This window comes from Somniosus microcephalus, unplaced genomic scaffold (genome assembly GCF_052327205.1).
Source record: "Somniosus microcephalus isolate GS21.2 unplaced genomic scaffold, FLI_Smic_1.0 unresolved_chr5, whole genome shotgun sequence".
Taxonomy (NCBI): Eukaryota; Metazoa; Chordata; class Chondrichthyes; order Squaliformes; family Somniosidae; genus Somniosus; species Somniosus microcephalus.
The window spans coordinates 9,229,943-9,252,720 of NW_028225183.1; the positions used below are offsets into that span (position 1 = coordinate 9,229,943).

Genomic DNA, 22,778 nt, shown 5'->3' on the forward strand with positions numbered 1-22,778 from the left:
CAGCCTCTGTACGAAGCACTAAAGGGAAAGGCGGGCAATGATGTTCTCACTTGGACACTGCAAATGGACCAGGCGTTCCGCGATACAAAGGCGGCGTTGGCAGATGCAACTATGCTGGCACATCCACTTCTGGGAGCGACGGTTGCCCTCACTACGGATACATCCGACGACACCATCAGAGCAGTTCAAGAGCAATTGGTCAACGGGGGATGGCAACCAACTGTGCACGAACGAGCGAAAGTATAGCACTTTTGACAGAGAGCTGCTCGCCCTGTTTTTGGACATCAGGCATTTCCGTTTCCGCCTAGAAGGCCGCCCGTTCACTGTCGAATGGCAGAAGAAGGTATTCCAGGCAATCCACGGGTTATCTCACCCGGGGATGCGGGCTTCTCAACAGCTACTGTCCCGCAAATTCGTTTGGAAAGGCGTGCATTTGGACGTCCGAGACTGGCAAACAATTGCGTTGATTGCCAAAAGTCCAAAGCTCACCATCACGTCAAGGCCCCGCTGGCAGATTTCCCGGTGCCTGAGCGCCGTTTCGACCACGTTCACATGGATTTAGTAGGCCCCCTTCCCGGGTCACGTGGATTCACACACCCCCTGACAGTCGTAGACCGGATCACCAGGTAGCCAGAGGCGATTCCCCTGGCCGCCACCACCGCAGCAGTTGTAGCCAGGGCGTTTCTTTCATCGTAGGTAGCTCATTTCGGGGTGCCATCGGACATCTCCTCGGACCGCGGTCCGCAATTTACCTCAGAGCTGTGGAACGCAGTGGTGCAAGGCCTGGGTACCAAGCTGCACTGTACCACCGCGTACCATCCACAGGCGAATGGTCTGTGCGAAACGTTTCATCGGTCCCTCAAAGCGTCCCTCCGTGCCAGCCTGAGAGGACCCAACTGGGTGGATAGGCTCCCATGGGTGATGCTAGTCCTCCGGATAGCACCAAATGAGGATCTTCAGTCTTCATCAGCTGAGATGGTTTGTGGCCAGACACTCAGAGTGCCAGGTGACTTCCTACCTCCGCACACCGAAACATGGTCTGCAGCTCAACAGCTCCTACTTCTTCAGGAGGCGGTTAGGAATTTCAGGCCCATCCCAACCTCGCAGCATGACCTGCAGAGACCTTACGTTCTGACAGAGCTCATGAGTTAGGACTATGTCTTTATTCGACAAGATGGTCACAGAGACCCACTCTAGCCGCCGTATACCGGACCTTTTCATGTCATCTCATCAGGGGAAAAGTTCTTCACAGTCGAAGTCGGTGGAAAGTCTGATGCTGTTTCTGTCGACCGGCTCAAACCTGCCCACATGGATCGGACCGAGCCTGTCGTGGCTGCCCAACCGCCTCGCCATGGCCGACCGCCGTTAGCCACCAGACCAGCTGTGCATCAACCCACTGTCGAACAGCCCGATTCGGCCTCCGACGCGCCTGCACCCCTGACTACCGTTTCTGCCTCGCCCAAGGCGCCGCTTCTGTTACAATCCGGCACTGGTTCTTCGAATAACGCCCCGTTTCCACTGCCTGAGTTTCGTCGCCATTCGGCCAGGATAATTAAGCCTCCCACTCGCTTGACAATGTCTGTTAAAGTGTATTCTAGGGTGTGCCTGTGGCAGAGCCACCAAGGGTCTCAGAACAATTGGTAATAATCCCTTTAACTACAGTATAGTGCAACCGTGGACTGCACCTTTAAACTGCCTGTTAACTGTGCTGTATTGTGTTTTCCTGCACTCCACGTGATGACGTCATGACGCTGCTCACGTGACCGCCAGTGGCGCGGAGAACGTGATGACGTCATGAAGTCAGCTCCCAGAATCTTCCAGTAGTCCTCGAGTGCCCAGCAAGCTGAAAAGACCTGTATACCGTTTCTCCTGCAGTTTCCCTGCTAACTTCGTTGTTCATTAAAACCTGTTGATTTGATTCATCGAGTCGAATCCTTCATTCAGCTAGGAACCTCCGTTCCTACACTATATAAATACAAGTTGCTGTTGTCGTTTGCAAACTTTCTCACTCTTTTCAGTATGATCATTCAGAATAATCATAGTGATTAAATGATATAAGGAAATGCCACATTAAGAGCTTAGAGACGGAGTTGGAAAATAAATATCCCTTTATGTTGTTATATGTAAGGGAGACACCGGAAATATTGAAGTATTCAAGCCAGCAGTGCAGCAATCCTAACTTCCTCCAGCATGGTCAGTGCTTGCAGTAAGGCTTTCTCCTGTTCCATTTCAGTCTTGCCTTAAATCAAAATGATGTTCTGTAGCAGGAAATATCAGCAGGACCTTCTAAGAACTGTGGCATTTTCCTTTGCAAACAACATGAGAGATCTGTCCGATGATGAGAGATGGGCCTATACCAGGAAGCAGGTAAGTGATTGGTTGGTGAGAATTTCTCTCCTTTTTTAAACTTGATCTCTGTGGTTTATAGATTCTAAGGTCTCTCTGGTGTAGTGGGGATTGTTGGTAAACTAGTTAACTGTAGTGTAATTAGTGGGATTGATTGATTTAATGTAAATTCAATTAATTAAAGGGTAATTCATGGCAGGACAGCTCGGCCACGTGATATGCTCCTCCTGCGATATGTGGTAACTAAGGGACACTTCCTGTGCCCCTGACAACTACATGTGCAGGAAGTGCATCCAGCTGCAGCTACTGACAGACCGCATTGCAGCACTGGAGCTGCGATTGTATGCATACTGGAGCGTTCACGATGCTCAGGACATCGTGAATAGCACGTTTACGGAGTTGGACACACCGCAGGTAGAGGTTGGACAGGAAGAAAGGGACTGGGTGTCCTACAGGCGGAGTACTAGGCGCAGGCAGGTAGTGCAGGAGTCCCCTGTGGCCATCCCCCTCTCCAACAGATACACCACTTTGAGTGCTGTTGGGGGGATGTCTTATCAGAGGAAGGCAGGAGCAGCCAAATTCCTGGCACCAGGGGTGGCTCTGCTGCGCAGAATGGGAAGAAAAAGAGGGGTAGATCTATAGTAATAGGGGATTCTAGTATAAGGGGAATAGATAGGCGTTTCTGCGGCCGCAAATGAGACTCCAGGATGGTGTGTTGCCTCCCTGGTGCAAGGGTCAAAGATGTCTCCGAGCGGCTGCAGAACATCCTGGAAGAGGAGGGTGAACAGCCAGTTGTCGTGGTGCATATAGGCACCAAGGATATAGGTAAAAAGCGGGATGAGGTCCTAAAAGCGGAATATAGGGAGTTAGGAGATAAATTTAAAAGCAGGACCTCAGGATTGCTACCAATGACACGTGCTATTCAGAGTAGAAATAGAAGGATACTTCAGATGAATACGTGGCTAGAGGAATGGTGCCAGGGGGAAGGATTCATGTTCTTGGGACATTGGAAACGGTTCTGGGGGAGGTGGGACCAGTTCAATCCAGACGGTTTGCACCTGGGCAGGGCTGGAACCGATGTCCTAGGGGGAGTGTTTGCTAGTGCTGTGAGGGACGGTTTAAACTAAAATGGCAGGGGGTTGGTACTTAACAGGGAGACAGAGGAAAGGCGACCAAGGATAAAAGCAAAAGATAGGAAAATGAAAAACAAAAGTGGCAGTCAGAGAAATCAACGGTTTAAATCAAATGTGGCCACAGTAAATAATAATTCTAATAGGTCTAAGAGCGTTAAAAAAACAAGACTTAAGGCTTTGTGTCTTAATGCGAGGAGCATTTGTAATAAGGTGGATGAATTGGCTGTGCAAATAGAGGTAAACAAATATGATTTGGTTGGGATTACGGAAGCGTGGCTCAAGGATGGCCAAGACTTGTAACGCAACATCCAGGGGTATTCGATATTCAGGAAAGATAGGCAAAAAGGAAAGGGAGGTGGGGTAGCATTACTGGTTCAAGAAGGGATTAACACAATTGTAATGAAGGATATTAGCTCTGATGATTTGGAATCTGTATGGGTAGAATTGAGAAATACTGAGGGAAAAAAAAGTTAGTGGGAGTAGTATATAGACGTCCAAACAGTAAGGCGGAGGTTGGGGATGGTATTAAAAGAGAAATTAAAGAAGCGGGCAATAAGGGCACAGCAGTCATCATGGGTGACTTTAATCTACATATAGATTGGGCCAACCAAATTAGTAACAATACTGTGGAGGTGGAATTCCTGGAGTGTTTACGGGATGGTTTCCTGGACCAATCTGTCGAGGAACCAACCAGAGATCCGGCCATCTTAGACTGGGTATTATGTAACGAGAAAGGATTAATTAGCATTCTTATTGTACGAAGCCACTTGGGTCAGAGCGATCATAATATGATCGAATTCTTCATTAAGATGGAGAATGAAGTAGTTGACTCAGAGACTAGGGTCCTCAATTTAAATAAAGGAAACTACGATGGTCTGAGGACCGAGTTGGGTAGGATTGATTGGGGAATGGCACTCAAAGGGTTGACGGTGCATAGGCAATGGCAAACATTCAAAGACCGAATGGATGAGCTACAGAATTTGTTCATCCCAGTTGGCATAAAAATAAAACAAAAAAGGTGACTCAACCATGGCTAACAAGGGAAACTAGCGATAGCATAAGATCCAAGGAGAAGACATATAAATTGAACAGAAAAAGCAAAAACCTGAGGATTGGGAGCAGTTTAGGATTCAACAAAGGAGGACAAAGGGATTAATTAACAAAGTGAAAATAAAATATGAGAGTAAGCTTTCGAGGAACATAAAAACTGACTGTTAAGCTTTTATAGACATGTGAAGAGAAAAAGATTGGTGAAGTCAAGCGTAGGTCCTTTACAGTCAGAATAAGGGGAATTTATAATGGGGTACAAAGAAATGGCTGACCAACTAAATACATATTTTGGTTGTGTCGTCAAAAAGGAGGACACAAATAACCTCCCAGAGATGCCAGGGAACATAGGGCCTGATGAAAGGGTGGAACTGAAAGAAATCAGTATTTGTAGGGAAATGGTGTTAGGAAAACTGATGGGACTGAAGGCCGATAAATCCGCAGTGCCTGAAAATCTACATCCCAGGGTACTTATGGAAGTGGCCCTTGAAATAGTAGATGCATTGCTGGTCATCTTCCAGAACTCGATAGACCCTGTAACAGTACCCATGGATTGGAGGGTTGCTCATGTTACCCCACTGTTCAAAAAAGGTGGTAGAGAAAAAGCGGGGAATTATAGACCAGTAAGCCTGACATCGGTAGTGGGGAAAATGCTAGAGTCCATTATAAAAGATGTAATAGCAGAGCGCTTAGAAAGCAGAGATAGGATCGTCAAAGTCAACATGGATTTACAAAAGGAAAACCATGCTTGACTAATCTAATGGAATTTTTTGAGGATGTAACTGGTAAAGTAGATAAGGGAGAACGAGTGGATGTGGTGTATTTGGACTTTCAGAAGGCTTTCGATAAGGTCCCACATAAGAGATTAGCGTGCAAAATTAAGGCACATGGGATTGGGGGCATGGCATTGACTTGTTTAGAGAACTGGTTGGCGGATAGAAAGCAAAGAGTTGGAATAAATGGGTCGTTTTCCGAGTGGCAGGCAGTGACTAGTGGGGTAATGCAGGGATCGGTCCTAGGACCCCAGATGTTCACGAGGGAATTGGATGTAATATCGCCAAATTCGCAGATGACACAAAGCTGGGTGGGAGTGTATACTGTGAGGTGGATGATGTGAAAATCCCATACGATTTGGACAGGTTGGGTGATTGGGCAGAAACATGGCAAATGCACTATAATGTGGATAAATGTGAGGTTATCCACTTTGGTGGCAAGAACAGGAAGGCAGATTATTATTTGAATGGCAATAGATTGGGAGAAGGGGAAGTGCAAAGAGACCTTGGTATTCTTGTGCACCAGTCGTTGAAGGTAAGCATGCAGGTGCAGCAGACTGTTAAGAAGGCAAATGGTATGTTGGCCTTCGTAGCAAGAGGGTTCGAGTACAGGAACAAGGATGTGTTCCCACAGTTGTACAGGGCCTTGGTGAGACCGCACCTTGAGTATTGTGTGCAGTTTTGGTCACAATACCTGAGGAAGGACGTCCTTGCCATGGAAGGAGTGCAGCGAAGATTCACCAGGCTGATACCTGGGATGGCATGAATGACGTATGAGGAGAGATTGTGACGATTGGGCTTATACTCACGGGAGTTTAGAAGATTGAGAGGGGATCTCATCAAAACCTTTAAAATTCTCTCAGGCCTGAACAGACTAGATGCAGGAAGAATGCTTCTGATGGCCGGGGAGTCCAGAATCAGGGGTCATAGTCTAAGGATAAGGGGTAAGCCATTTAGGACTGAAATGCGGAGGAATTTCTTCTCCCAGAAAGTGCTGAACCTGTGGAATTCTCTGCCACAGAGAGCGGTGGAGGCCAGTTTATTAAATATATTCAGGAAAGATTTGGATATATTTCTTCAGGCTAAAAGGATCAAGGGATAGCGGGAGGAGGCAGGGACAGGGTACTGAATTTGGATGATCAGCCATGAACTCATTGAATGGCGGAGATGGCTCGAGGGGCCGAATGGCCTACTCCTGCTCGTATCTTCTATGTTTCTATGTTTATATACTCTCGGGAGTTTAGAAGAATGAGAGATGATCTCATTGAACCATACAAGATTCTGAAAGGGATTGAAATGGTAGATGCTGAGAGGTTGTTTCCCTTGGCTGGAGTGTCCAGAACTAGGGGGCATAGTCTCAGGATAAGGGGTCGGCCATTTGAGACCCAGATGAGGAGGAATTTCTTCACTCAGAGGGATGTGCATCTTTGGAATTCTCTGCGCCAGAGGGCTGTGAATGCTGAGTGTTTGAGTATATTCAATGCTGAGATAGATAGATATTTAAGGCTCAGGGGGCCGCATGGTTCTAACCACAAACACACATCAATACATAAAGAAGTAACAGAAAAGGGTTACTTCTGCAAAAACCCTGCTGCCCGTATCGTAACTCGCACGAAGTCTCGTTCACACATTACACCCTGTGCTCGCTGACCTGCATTGGGTCACGGTCCAGCAATGCCTCGATTTTAAAATTCTCATGTTTTCAAATCCCTGCTGGGGCTCGCCCCTCCATTTCCTGTAACCTCCAACCAAAACACACTACAGCCAATACAGACTTCAAGGCCATGCAGAAACGCAGCCTTCTGCAGGTCCCGTGCATCCGGTGAGCCGGCATTTAAAGAGAAATAACGTGCATGTGCTGAATTTTGAATAGGTCGCACAGCTCGTTGACGGGGCCCGGCAGGCCAAAGAAACAAGCCAGAGGGACTATTGCCTTCAACTCTCCGAGATCATAAAGTAGAATTACTTGGCAAATGTCCCGGCAGACTGGAAAACTGCTAATGTAACACCATTATTTAAAAAGGGCAGTAGACGGAAGGCTGGAAACTATAGACCGGTTAGCCTAAAATCTGTGGTAAGTAAAATTTTGGAATCCATTATTAAGGAGACAGTAACAGGACATTTGGATAATCATAATTTAATAGGACAAAGCCAGCATGGTTTTATGAAGGGGAAGTCATGTTTGACAAATTTGCTGGAGTTCTTTGAGGAAGTAACATATAGGGTGGATAAAGGGGAACCAGTGGACGTATGGTATTTAGACCTCCAAAAGGCATTTAATAAGGTGTCACACAAAACATTATTGCTTAAGATAAAAAATCACGGGATTGTGGGTAATATTCTGGCATGGATAGAGGATTGGCTATCTAGCAGAAGGCAGAGAGTTGGGATAAATGGTTCATTCTCAGACTGGCAGTCAGTAACTAGTGGTGTTCCACAGGGGTCAGTGCTGGGTCCCCAACTCTTTACAATCTATGTTAACGATTTGGAGGAGGGGACCGAGTGTAACATATCAAAGTTTGCAGATAATACTAAGATGGGAGGGAAAGTAGTAGAGTGAGGAGGACATAAAAAACCTGCAAGGGGACATAGACAGGCTAATAAGTGTGCAGAGGTTTGGCAGATGGAATACAATACTGGAAAGTGTGAGGTTATGCACTTTGGCAGGAAAAATCGTAGAACAAGTTATTATCTTAATGACAAGAAACTGAAAAGTAATGAAGTACAAAGGGATCTGGGGGTCCTGGTGCACGAAACTCAAAAGGTTAGTATGCAGGTGCAGCAAGTGATTAAGAAGGCCAATGGAATGTTGGCTTTCATTGCTAGGGGGATAGAATATAAAAATAGGGAGGTATTGCTTCAGTTGTACAAGGTATTGGTGAGACCGCAACTGGAATAATGCATACAGTTTTGGTGTCCATACTTAAGAAAGGACATACTTGCTCTCGAGTCAGTACAAAGAAGGTTCACTCGGTTAATCCCGGGGATGAGGGGATGGACATATGAGGAGAGGTTGAGTAGATTGGGACTCTATTCATTGGAGTTCAGTAGAATGAGAGGCGATCTTATTGAAACATATAAGATTGTGAACGTGTTGGATCGGGTGGATGCGGGGAAGATGTTCCCGATGATGGGGGAAACTAGAACTAGGGGGCACAGTCTTAGAATAAGGGGCTGCTCTTTCAAAACTGAGATGAGGAGGAACTACTTCACTCAGAGGGTGATAGGTCCATGGAATATGCTGCCCCAAAAAGCTGGAGGAGCTACATCATTACATAAATTTGAAACAGAAATAGACAGTTTCCTAGAAGTAAAGGGAATTAAGGGTTACGGGGAGCAGGCAGGAATTTGGACATGAGTCTAGGTTCGGATCGGTCATGGCCCTGTGGGTAGCAGAGCGGGCCCAAGGGCCGTGTAGCCTGATCCTGCTCCTATTTTGTGTGTCTAATACTGTTAGAATCAGGAGATGGTTCTGTGATAGTTGATTGGCGGTTAGGATCAGATCAGCCATGATCTTATTGAATGGCGGAACAGGCTGGAGGGAACGATTGGCCTACTCCTGCTCCTATTTCTTATGTTCTTATGTTCTTAAACTGTTCCAGTGTCAGTTACAGTGGACACAGATTTAAGAACATTTGCAAAAGAACCAGTAGGAAGTTTCCCCGACTCCCCCTCGATGAGCTGAAAAACAATAATGCAGCAAATTGTTTTCAGTGCCTGGAATGCTCTGCCTGAAAGTGTGGTTGAAGCAAATTGAATAGTAATGTTGAAAAGCTAACGTGGATAATATTTGCTGGTAAAATAATTGCAGGTATTTGGTGAAAGAACAGAGGAGTATGATTAATTGGATAGCCCTTTGAAAGAACCAGCAGAGGTACGATGGGCCGAATGACCTGGTTCTGTGCTGTACCATTGTTTCTATAGTTATCAATGTTAAACAATTTGCAAAAGTGCAGAGTTGGCATGCAGCTTTGAAAGTCTGGTTGCACTCGGTGTGGATTTGAAAGAAAGAATAATTTTTAATTATTATGCAAAATATGTAATTTCTTATTTGTAAAAATGAATCTAAATGTAAGCATAGAGAGGAAATGAAACGTGAGCTTTGGGAATCGCTTATGAGTGGGTTTGAATAGACTGTGTTTTGGAGAAAGGTCGTTTCGCATCACAGCTCCCTCAGTCGGGAACAAAGCAAAGTTAGGATTGAAAACAAAATAATAGTGCCTTTGAGAGGTTAGTTGAAAATCTAATTTTAATTGTAAAGCCAGGAGATAGCGCGAACGCAGTCCCCCACTACCACAAATTTTGCAATCGAGTATCCCGCATTTGGGGACATCGCAGGCATCAGCACACCCGAAGTGCAATGGCTAACCTCGTCCTGGGAAAACCACCTTCATGATCATGGTCTTTCCGCTGCCAGGGTAGTAGGATTTCTATTGGCACACATTGTCTCGCCACATCAATCACTGCCTCTTACCGTCTCAACGACTCATTTTTTATGATCAAATTTCCCCTTCATTCAGAAAGTGCTGTTATTTTCTCATGTCGATTCTGCCAAACTTTTGCAATGTATAATGATATACCATTTGACAAAACGCTGCAATAATAAATATATGGACATACATATTTGCATATTGCCCTTAAAAGGAAAGGTCCGCTCCCTCAGTAACTTTTCTTCAGGCCATGGAAAATTTTCTGGAAATAAATCTCTCCTTATATGTATTGCATCTGAAGTAAATGTTTGTCTTATCTTCATATGAACAATAATTCGGAATCTGATGTGTTTGAAAGCACAATTTTCAAGTTTTCCCATAAAGACCGATAGGGACATTGTGAGGTTCTGGCCTATCAAGTCTTCCTCACTTCTCACATTCACTCACTGTGGTTGAAATATTTCACCAATAAAACTAACTTCATTTATTTAAGCGGGTTTCACATTGTTGTCTCATAATAGTCCTGTGAATTGTCTTGGGAAGTTTCAACTATGTTAAAAGCGCTATATAAATACAAGTTGTTGTTGCCGTTTGCAATATTTCTCACTCTTCTCAGTATGATCATTCAGTATAATCATAGTGATTAAATGATATAAGGAAATGCCACATTAAAGCTTAGAGAAGGAGGTGGAAAATACATGTCCCTTTATGTTGTTATATGTAAGGGAGACACCGGAAATATTGAAATATTCATGCCAACAGTGCAACAATCCTAACTTTCTCCAGCATGGTCAGGGCTTGCAGTAAGGCTTTCTTCTGTTCCATTTCAGTCTTGCCTTAAATCAAAATGATGTCCTGCAGCAGGAAATATCAGCAGGACCTTCTAAGAATTGAGGCATTTTCCTTTGCAAACAACATGAGAGGGCTGTCCTATGATGAGAAATGGGCCTATACTCCTGGGTGTTTAGAAGAATGAGAGGTGATCTCATTGAACCATAAAAGATTCTGAAAGGGATTGAAAGGGTAGAGGCTGAGAGGATGTTTCACTTGGCTGGAGTGTTTAGAAATGGGGGGCATAGTCTCAGGACAAGGGGTATCCATTTAAGACCGAGATGAGGAGGAATTTCTTCACTCAGAGGGCTGTGCATCTTTGGAATTCTCTGCCCCAGAGGGCTGTGAATGCTGAGTGTTTGAGAATATTCAAGGCTGAGATAGATATATTTTTATGGCTCAACGGGCTGCATGGCTCTAACCGCACACATTCATCAATACATAAAGTAGTAACAGAAAAGAGTTACTTCTGCAAAAACCCTGCTGTGCGTATCGTATCTCGCACCAAGACTCGTTCACCATCACCCCCTGTGCTCGCTGACCTACATTGGGTCACGGTCCAGCAATGCCTCGATTTTAAAATGCCCTTGTTTTCAAATCCCTCCACGGGCTCGACCCTCCCTTTCACTTTAACCACCAAACAAAACACACTACAACCAATGCACCCTTCAAGGCCACACAGAAACACAGCACGCTGCAGGTCCCGTGCATCCAGTGAGCCGGCATTTAAAGAGAAATAACGTGCATGTGCTGAATTTTTAATAGGTCGCACAGCCCGTTGACGGGGACGAGCAGGCCAAAGAAACAAGCCAGAGGGACCATTGCCTACAACTCTCCGAGATCATATCATAGAATGGCTGCAGCACAGAAGGAGGCCATTCAGCCTGTCGAGCATGTGACGGCTCTCTGAAAGAGCACCTCAGCTAGTCCCACTCCGACACCCTTTCCCCATAGACCTGCACTTTTTTTCCTTTCAGGTCCATATCCAACTCCCTTTTGAAAGCTACAATTGAATCGGCCTCCAGCACCCTTTCAGGCAGTGAATTCCAGATGCTATCCACACGCTACATATAATTTTTGCACTCGTGTTGCCTTTGATCTCTGTGCTCCTGCAATTCGGGCCTCTTGCATATTCCTATTTTATTTGCTCCAACTTTGACCGGCGTGCTTTCAGCTGCATGTGCCCTAAAATCAGGAGTTCCCTCCCAAAACTGCGCCACTTCCCTCTCTCTCCTCCTTTAAGACGCTCCTTACAACCTACCTTTTCGACCAAGCTTTTGCTCATCTGTCCTAATATCTCAAATACAAAAGCAAAATACTGTGGATGCTAGAAATCTGAAATAAAAAACGAAAATGCTGCAAATACTTGCAAGTCAGGCAGCATCTGTGGAGAGAGTAACAGAGTTGTTGTAGAGAAGAGTTGAACTTCATCAAGGTTCTGATGGAGGAGAGCCCCGAGGCGGCAGTGTAAAATGAGGAGCGAGGCGAGGCCCGACCAGATCGGACCAGGAGAGAACCGAGGCAGCAGTATAAAAGGAGGAGCGTGGCGAGGCCCGACCAGATCGGACCAGGAGAGCACCGAGGCAGAGGATATAAGGAGGAGCGAGCACCGAGGCTCACCAACTCAGCAGCGGGGAGAGAGGTAAAAAGTAATCAGAGAGTGACGTCACCAGGGAGCAGGTAAGTGATTGGTTGGTGAGTATTACTCTTTTTTAAACTTTAACTCTGTAGCTTATAGTTGCTAAGGTCTTTTCTGGTGTAGCAGGGACTGTTGGTAAACCAAACAAGCGCCTTAGAGTTTATCTTTAATTGGTGATAGCGAATTAATTTAAATTAATTAAAGGGTAAGCCATGCCAGGAGAGCCCAGCCCCGTGTTATGCTCCTTTTGCTCTATGTGGGAATTCAGGGATACTGCCGGTGTCCCTGATCACTACATGTGCCAGAAATGCATCCAGCTGCGGCTACTAGCAGACCGCATTGCGGCGCTGGAGCTGTGGATGGATGGGCTTTGGAGCATACACGATGCTGAGAGGGTCGTGGATAACACGTTTAGTGAGTTGGTCACACCGCAGGAAAGGGCTGCAAAGGCAGAAGGGAAATGGGTGACCATCAGGCAGAGCAGTAGAGGCAGGCAGGTAGTGCAGGGGACCCTTGTGGCCATTCCCCTCTCAAACAGGTATACCGATTTGGATACTGTTGAGGGGGATGACTTACCAGAGGAAGGCAGCAGCAGCCAACTTCCCGGCACCAGGGGTGATTCTGCTGCTCAGGAAGGGAGGAAAAAATGTGGGAGAGAAATAGTGGTGGGGATTCTGTCGTAAGGGGTACAGATAGGCGTTTCTGTGGCCATAGACGTGACTCCAGGATGGTTTGTCGCCTCCCTGGTGCCAGGGTAAAGGATGTCACTGAACGGCTGCAGGGCATTCTGAAGGGGGAGGGTGAACAGTCAGAGGTCGTGGTTCACATTGGGACCAATGACATGGGTAGGAAGATGAATGAGGTCCTGCAGCAAGAATTTAGGGAGCTAGGTAGCAGATTAAAGAGCAGGACCTCAAAGGTTGTAATCTCCGGATTACTCCCGGTGCCACGTGCTAGTGAGTATAGGAATAGGAGGATAGAGCAGATGAATGCGTGGCTAAAGAGTTGGTGCAGGAGGGAGGGCTTTAGTTTCCTGGATCACTGGGCGTGCTTCTGGGGAATGTGGGACTTGTACAAGTCGGACGGGTTGCACCTGAACCAGAGCGGGACAAATATCCTTGCGGAGAGGTTTGCTAGCACTGTTCGGGGGGGTTAAAACTAACATAGCAGGGTGTTGGGAAGCTGAGCAGGGAGACAGAGGAAAGGGAAACAGGGATAAAAGCAAAAGATAGGAAGGAGAAAAGCCACAGTGGCAGTCAGAGTAATCAACGGTTTAAATTAAACATGGCCACAGTAAATAATATTTCTAATAGGTCTAAGAGCATTAAAAAAACAAGGCTGAAGGCTTTGTGTCTTAATGTGAGGAGCATTTGTAATAAGGTGGACGAATTGGCTGCGCAAATAGAGGTAAACGAATATGATTTGGTTGGAATTACGGAAACGTGGCTCAAGGACGGCCAGGACTGGGAACTCAACATCCAGGGGTATTCGATATTCAGGAAAGATAGGCAAAAAGGAAAGGGAGGTGGGGTAGCATTACTGGTTAAAGAAGGGATTAATACAATTGTAATGAAGGATATTAGCTCTGATGATGTGGAATCTGTATGGGTAGAATTGAGAAATACTAAGGGGAAAAAAAACATTAGTGGGAGTGGTATATAGACCGCCCAACAGTAACGCGGAGGTTGGGGATGGCATTAAAAGGGAAATTAAAGAAGCATGCAATAAGGGCATAGCATTCATCATGGGTGACTTTAATCTACATATAGATTGGGCCAACCAAATTCGTAAAAATACTGTGGAGGAGAAATTCCTGGAATGTTTACGGGATGGTTTCCTGGACCAATATGTCGAGGAACCAACCAGAGATCAGGCCATCTTAGACTGGGTATTATGTAACGACAAAGGATTAATTAGCAATCTTGTTGTACGAGGCCCCTTGGGTCTGAGCGATCATAATATGATCGAATTCTTCATTAAGATGGAGAATGAAATAGTTGACTCAGAGACTAGTGTCCTCAATTTAAATAAAGGAAACTACGATGGTCTGAGGAGCGAGTTGGGTAGGATTGATTGTGGAATGGCACTCAAAGGGTTGACGGTGGATAGGCAATGGCAAACATTCAAAGGCCAAATGGATGAGCTACAGAATTTGTTCATCCCAGTTGGGCATAAATATAAAACAAAAAAGGTGACTCAACTGTGGCTAACAAGGGAAATTAGGGATAGCATAAGATCCAAGGAGACGACATATAAATTGGCCAGAAAAAGCAATAACCCTGAGGATTGGGAGCAGTTTAGGATTCAACAAATGAGGACAAAGGGATTAATTAAGAAAGGGAAAATAGAATATGAGAGTAAGCTTGCGGGGAACATAAAAACTGACTGTAAAAGCTTTTAAAAATATGTGAAGTGAAAAAAATTGGTGAAGTCAAGCGCAGGTCCCTTAAAGTTAGAATCAGGGGAATTTATAATGGGAAACAAAGAAATGGCAGAACAAATAAATTCATACTTTGGTTCTATCTTCACAAAGGAGGACACAAATAACCTCCCAGAGATGCCGGGGAACATAGGGCCTGATGAAAGGATGGAACTGAAAGAAATCAGTATTTGTAGGGAAATGGTGTTAGGAAAATTGATGGGACTAAAGGCCAATAAATCCCCAGGGCCTGATATTCTACATCCCAGGGTAATTAAGGAAGTGGCCCTAGAAATAATAGATGCATTGCTGGTCATCTTCCAGAACTCGTTAGACTCTGGGACAGTACCCATGGATTGGAGGGTAGCTAATGATACCCCACTATTCAAAAAAGGTTGTCGAGAAAAAGCCTGACATCGGTATTGGGGACAATGCTAGAATCTATTATAAAAGATGTAATAGCAAAGCACTTGGTAAGCAGTGACAGGATCGGACAAAGTCAACATGGATTTACAAAAGGTAAATCATGCTTGACTAATCTACTGGAATTTTTTGAGGATCTAACTGATAAAATAGATAAGGGAGAACCAGTGGATGTGGTGTATTTGCACTTTCAGAAGGCTTTCGATAAGGTCCCACATAAGAGATTAGCGTGCAAAATTAAGGCACATGGGATTGGGGGCAAGGTATTGACTTGGATAGAGAACTGGTTGGCGGACAGAAAGCAAAGTGTTGGAATAAATGATCATTTTCCGAATGGCAGGCAGTGACGAGTCGGGTACCACAAGGATCGATCCTAGCACCCCAGCTGTTCACAATATATATTAAGGATCTGGACGAGGGAATTGGATGTAATATCTCAAAATTTGCAGACGACACAAAGCTGGGTGGGTGGGTAAGCTGTAAGGAGGATGTCGTGAAACTCCAGTTCGATTTGGACAGATTGGGTGATTGGGCAGAAACATGGTAAATGCACAATAATGTGGATAAATGTGAGGTTATCCAATTTGGTGGCAAAAACAGGAAGGCAGATTATTATTTGAATGGCAATAGATTTGGGAGAAAGGGAAGTGCAAAGAGACCTGGGTGTTCTTGTGCACCAGTCGCTGAAGGTAAGCATGCAGGTGCAGCAGGTGGTTAAGAAGGCAAATGGTATGTTGGCCTTCGTAGCAAGAGGGTTCGAGTACAGGAACAAGGATGCCTTGCTACAGTTGTACAGGGCCTTGTTGAGACAGCACCTTGAGTATTGTGTGCAGTTTTGGTCGCCTTACCTGAGGAAGGACGTCCTTGCCATGGAAGGAGTGCAGCGAAGATTCACCAGGCTGATACCTGGGGTGGCAGGAATGACCGATGAGGAGAGATTGTGTCGATTGGGCTAATACTCACTGGAGTTTAGAAGATTGAGAGGGGATCTCATCAAAACTTATAAAATTCTGTCAGGCCTGGACAGACTAGATGCAGGAAGGATGTTTATGTTGGCCGGGAGTCCAGAACCAGTGGTCATAGTCTAAGGATAAGGGGTAAACCATTTAGGACTGAAATGAGGAGGAATTTCTTCACCCAGAGAGTGGTGAACCTGTCGAATTCTCTGCCACAGAAGGCGGTGGAGGCCAGTTCATTAAATATATTCAAGAAAGAGTTGGATATATTACTTAAGGCTAAAGGGATCAAGGGATATGGGGAGAAGGCAGGGACAGGGTACTGAATTTGGATGATCAGCCATGATCTCATTGAATGTTGGAGCAATCTCGAAGGGCTGAATGGCCTACTCCTGCTCCTATCTTCTATGTTTCTATGTTTCTTTGTAACAGTCATTAACCGACGGGACTACGAGCGGCTATTCTCACATATACCCTTGAGAGACACAAAAATTATTTTGAAGATGTACTCGGCAAAAAGTCTACCCCAAAGGAAAAATAAGAGTGCCCGTTAGATATAACGGTACGGAAACACAGAAACTAGACATGTATGTATTACAAGATGGAGGACCACCATCATTGGGACATGAATGGATCCGGAAAATACAACTGGATTGGCATTCCATTCAGTCACTGAGTATGGCTGTCAAAAAGGAGGACGACGTCACACCTAGGCGATTGTCGAAGATCCTAACAGACGTGAAAGAAGTGTTCCAGCAAGGACTCGGAACACAAAAGTCATAACTGCAACGATTAAAATGGAATAAAACGCAAACCCAAATTTTTTTAAGGCCAGACCGATAACTTATGCGATCCGCCCAGCCGTCGAAGCAGAGCTGGAGAGCCTGGAACATGCAGGTATACGGTCCAAGGTGGACGGGTGCGAGTGGGCCACACCCATCGTTCCTGTAATGAAAAAGTCGTTGAGCAGCACACCTGGGGAACCAAAGAAGGTTCGCATCTGTGGGGACTTTAAGGTAACTGTGAACCCAGTCCTTCACACCGTACAATATCCACTTCCGTGGATTGACGATATTTTCGCCACACTATCTGGAGGGAAACGCTTCACTAAGATTGATCCGGCCCAAGCGTATCTGCAAATGGAGGTAGAAGAAGCATCAAAAAAATACCTCACAATCAACACTCATAAAGGTCTCTACCAATACAACCGGCTGGTATTCGTGGTAGCATCAGCTCCGGCTATATGGCAGAGGGCAATGGAACAAGTCCTGCAAGGGATCCCAGGGACCCAGTGTTATTTGGACGACATCCTGGTTACGGGCGAAAATGACAGTGATCACCTTGCCAACCTGGAGCAGTTGCTCCCTAGATTACAGGAATATGGGCTCCGAGCCAACCGCCCCAAATGCGAATTTTTCCGAAAACAAATCTCGTATTGTGGCCACGTTATTGATGAAGAGGGGATACATAAGTCCGCAGAAAAGATTGAGGCAGTAGCCAAGGCTCCAGCACCGGAAAATGTGTCACAACTGAGGTCGGTCCTCGGGCTGGTTAACTACTACCATAAGTTCTTGCCAAATTTGTCTACAATACTACACCCACTGAACACCCTACTGCAAACTGGAGTGCCATGGAAGTGGAGTGACGAATGTAGATGTGCTTTCCAGAAAAGCAAAACTCTAATCACTTCAAAAAAGTTATTGGCCCATTACAATCCAGCACTACCAATTCGGTTGGCATGTGATGCGTCACCCTACTGCATTGGAGCGGTGCTGTTGCACAAATTAATTGACGGCTCAGAGAGTTCAACAGCGCTTGCGTCATGTTCATTAAACACAGCCGAGCGTAACTACGCCCAGATTGACAGGGAGGCCCTCAGCCTAGTGTGGGGGGTGAAGAAGTTCAATCACTATCTGCACGGGCAGAAATTCACCTTGCTGACTGATCACCAGCCTCTTGTCTCCATCTTTAACCCAAAGAAGGGCGTTCCGGCGATGACTGCGCAACGGCTACAAAGTTGGTCTCTTTTTCTAGGGGCGCACCACTATGAAATTGAGTATAAGGGCACGAAACCGCATGGAAACGCTGATGGGCTATCACGCCTGCCACTGCCTATGGTGGAGGAAGCACCTGCAGTGGATCCAGTCGGAATATTCCATTCGACTATAGTCAAATACCTACCGGTAACAAACGCGTGTATCGAGAAGGAAACCCGAAATGATCCGACACTTTCTCGGTTATAAGATTTGATGGTGAAGGGATCGCCAGCACATGGTGACTCACTGTTGCCAGCATTCTCGACAAGCAGAGAACAGCAGTCAGTGTGCCGGGGCACCTTGAAGTGTGGATCCCGAGTGTTAATTCCACCCAAGTTGAGAGATAGAGTGCTCAATGAGCTTCATGAGGGTCATCCTTGAGGGGTAAAAATGAAAAGCCTAGCCAGGGCGTTTGTGTGTTGAGCGGGTATCGATAAAGAAATCGAGGAACTGACCAAGAGCTGCTCAGGATACCAGAAAGTCCAAAATGCACCACCACAGGCCCCGCTACACCCATGGGAGTGGCCCTCATCTCCATGGCAACGGGTGCATTTTGATTTTGCTGGTCCATTCATGGACTCAATGTTTTTAATAGCCGTGGATGCGCACTCGAAATGGCCTGAGGTCATCAAAATGTCCTCCACCACCACGAAGAAAACTATTGCAGTCCTACGGACCATTTTTGCCAGGAATGGCTTGGCAGAACAGATTTGCTCCGACAACGGTCCACAGTTTGCGACCGAAGTGTTCCAGAAGTTCTTGAAAAAGAATGGGGTAAGGCATTACACATCCGCCCCGTATCATCCAGCCACAAATGGATTGGCTGAGAGGTTCGTACAAACCTTGAAAAAGGCAATAAAGGCTATGTACAATGATAACATTCCACTGCAGCACAAGGTGAACAATTTCCTGTTAGCCTACCGGAATGCGACACATGCAGTCACCAACCAGGCCCCAGCCATGATGCTCTTTAACCGAAGGTTAAGATCTCGCCTGGATTTGCTCAGACCAAACGTACGAAGAGATGTTGAGAATAAGCAATTCCATCACATCCATGAGAAGCCAACAAGGAGCTTCAATGTTGGACAACCAGTCTTGGCCAGCGACTACCGAACAGAAAAATGGCAGCCAGGAACGATATGCACACGACAGGGGCCACTCATGTACACAGTGGACGGTGGGGAAAGCATCGTGAGACGCCATGCTGACCAGATCCTAGAGTCACGGGAGCAAGTCAACCCCATGCCTCGCCCATACGTACCTGGTGATAAAACCGACGTATAGTTTGCATCTGCCTCAGAAACAGTAGCATCGGAAGCTGATGAACCAGCCGATGATAAGTAACCAGAATCGCCTCTGCCAAAAGAGCAAGACACTCGGGAAAGGCACTATCCAGAAAGGATCAGGAAGCCTCCCCAGAGACTGAATCTATAAAGAGATTGTTGTCAGCTAATGTGTATTGTTAAAAATTGTATTTGTAAATAGTTTGATATTTAATTGTTAAATGAGTGTCATGTTACTGTTAATCTAAAAGGGGAGGAATTGTAATGTATGTACCTTTAAGGGAGGAACTATCTTTTGCAGCTCCTGCATGCTGCAGTACCGGCAGTGACCACACCTGTATATAACACTGAGTAGTAATCTGTACAGTTAGTTCCAGTGTACCCTAAGTTCAGTAAACACCTGTTGCACCGTTCTCCTGCAGTCTGTGTCTTAATTATACACGGACACAACAGAGTGGGGTATATCAGAGTGTTATGGTGAGGGGTGTGGGATATATCAGCGTTACAGTGAGGGGTGTGGATATATCAGAATGTTACAGTGGAGTTGTGTATATCAGACTGTTACAGTGAGGGGTGTGGGGTATATCAGTGTTACATTGAGGGCTGTGGGGTATTTCAGTGTGTTACTGTGAGGGATGTGGATGAAATCACAGTATGACAGTGAGGGGTGTGGGATATATCAGAATGTTACAGTGGAGTGTGAGGTATATCAAAAGGGAATTAGATAAGTGCCTGAAGGAAAAAAAGAGGAATGTCTACAGGAAAAGGGTGGGGGAGTGTGAGTTGCTGAAGTGCTCTTGCAGAGAGCTGGCATGGGCTTGAATGGCAATATGGACTCCTCCTATGTGGTAACCATTTAATGATTCTGTAGAGCCAGAGATATATAACAACAACTTGTATTTAAATAGCACTTTTAACGTAGTAAAACATCCCAAGGCGCTTCACAGGAGTTTTGCCACCGAGCCACATCTTCTATCTATATATATAAAAGGATATGTCTCTCTGTCTGTCTCTCTGTCTGTCTCTCTGTCCGGCTATACTATCAAAAGTTATAGAGCGTTCCTACACATATTTTATATCAAAAGAAAGCTCATCATTAGGGGACTCTTGTAGGCGTATTTACTTTTTCGTCACAGAACAATTGTTCGCACATTATACAAAAAACCTTCAAAATTCCACTCATTATCCACTCATTAGCATTGAGTGACGTGAAGGTTGACCAATCCTGTGACGTGATGATTGACCAATTCTACACTTCACTCACCTGATGGTTGACCAATCAGTGCGCCAGGGGCGGGTCCTAATCCTCCACGCTCCCTAAACTTCGCCGCCATTTTTTCCATCACCACGGGGACAGCAGCACCAAAAGAAACCCCCAGATTGCGGCTCCTCATCCCGCTCCCGCCCCCCCGGAGCGGCAGGTAAGTTCGCCTCACTTGGGCCATGCATCGCAACCGCTCGGCCCGACACACACAGCGGTCGGGGGAGCGGCAGCGGCCGTCCATCAGCCGCGCGATACGCGGGGACCTCAGCTCTGGTCCGTCCCGGCCTCAGAACCCGACCGCGCCTTAAGCGCTAGGCCCCGCACGGCCGCAATCGCAAGGGCACCGGACCTCAGGCACTAGGCAGGGGGAGGGGCCGGAGAGAGGGACAGAGGGGAGTGGGGGAGCGGGGGAGTGGGGGAGGGGAGGGGAGGGGTGCGGATGGGGGAGGGGAGGGGAGGGGGTGGGGGAGGGGAGGTGTGTGGGTGTGGGAGGGGAGGGAGGGAGGGAGACAGGGGAGAGAAGGGAGGGAGAGGAGGGGAGGGGAGGGGGTGTGGGAGGGGAGGGAGGGAGGGAGACAGGGGAGGGAGAGGAGGGGAGGGGAGGGAGAGGAGGGGAGGGAGGGATAGGACAGGGAGAGGACATGACAGGGAGAGGGGGCACACACAGGGGCAGGGAGACCAAGCACCCCAAAATTGCCCTCTCAAAGCGGGGCTCCCCAGCTAGTAAGGATATATTAGGGCAGGTGTCTAAAAGCTTTGTCAAAGTGGTAGGATTTAATGAGCGTCTTCAAGGAGGAAAGAGCGGTTGTGACAGCGAGAGGTTTAGGCAGGTAATTCCATAGCTTGGGGCCGAGGCAATCGAAGGTACAGTTACCAAATATTGAGCATTTATAATCAGGGATGCTCAAGAGGGCAGAATTAGAGGAGCGCTGATATCTCGGTGAGAGGGAGTTGTGGAGCTGAAGGAGATTAGCGAGAGGAAGGGGAAAGGCCATGGAGGGGTTTCAAAACAAGAATGGGAATTTAGAAATAGTGGTGCTGCTTAACTGGGAGCCAATATAGGTCAGCGAGCACAGGGGAGATAGGTGAACGGGACATGCTGCAAGTTAGGACACGGGCAGCAGAGTTTTGGATGACCTGAAGTTTACATAGGGTGGAATGTGGGAGTCCAGCCGAGATTGCGTTGGAATAGTGAAGTCTAGAAGTAACAAAGGACTGGATGAGGGATTCAGCAGCGGATCAGATGAGGCAAGGGCGGAGATGGGCGATGTCACGGAGGTGGAAGTAGGCGTCATTTGTTATGCTGCTGATATATAGTCGGAAGCTCATTTCAGGGTCCAATATGGCAGCAATGTTACAAACAGTTTGGTTCAGCCACAGACACTAGTTAGGGAGAGGAATGGAGTCACTGGCTAGGGAACATAGAAAATTAGAAACCTAGAAGATAGGAGCAGGAGTAGCCCATTCGGCCCCTCGAGCCTGCTCCGCCATTCAGTGCGATCATGGCTGATCATCCAAGTTCATTACCCAGTCCCTGCTTTCTCCCAATACCCCTTGATCCTTCTAGCCTTAAGAAATATATCCAACTCCTTCTTAAATATATTTAATGAATTGGCCTCTACTGCGTTCTGTGGTAGAGAATTCCACAGGTTCAGCACTCTCTGGGTGAAGAAATCCCTCCTCATTTCTGTCCTAAAGGCCTACCCCTTATCCTTAGACTGTGACCCCTGGTTCTGGATTCCCCGACCATCAGGAACATCCTCCCTGCATCTCGTCTGTCCAGCCCTGCCAGAATTTATAAGTTTCAATTAGATCCCCTCTCATTCTTCTAAACTCCAGCGAGTACAAGCCCAATTGAACCAATCTCTCTTCATACGTCATTCCTGCCATCCCAGGTATCAGTCTAGTGAATCTTCGCTGAACTCCTTCCATGGTAAGAATATCCTTCATCAGATAAGGCGACCAAAACTGCACACAATACTCAAGATGTGGCCTCACCAAGGGCCTGTACAACAGCAGCAAGACACCCTTGTTCCTGTACTCAAACCCTCTCGCTATGAAGGCCAACATACCATTTGCCTTCTTAACCACCTGCATGCTTACCTTCAGCGACTGGTGCACAAGGACACCCAGGTCTCGTTGCACTTACCCTTCTCCCAATCTATTGCCATTCAGATAATAATCTGCCTTCCTGTTTT

At 46.4% G+C, this 22,778-nt stretch overlaps 1 non-coding gene across 1 annotated transcript; it reads right to left on the reverse strand.

Moving 5' to 3' along the window:
* Nucleotides 1–9,561: 9,561 nt before the first annotated feature.
* LOC147087485 (U1 spliceosomal RNA) lies at nt 9,562–9,724 on the reverse strand. Its single transcript, XR_015075559.1, has one exon. It is a non-coding gene; the product is annotated as a U1 spliceosomal RNA (small nuclear RNA).
* Between the last annotated feature and the right edge of the window lie 13,054 nt (nt 9,725–22,778).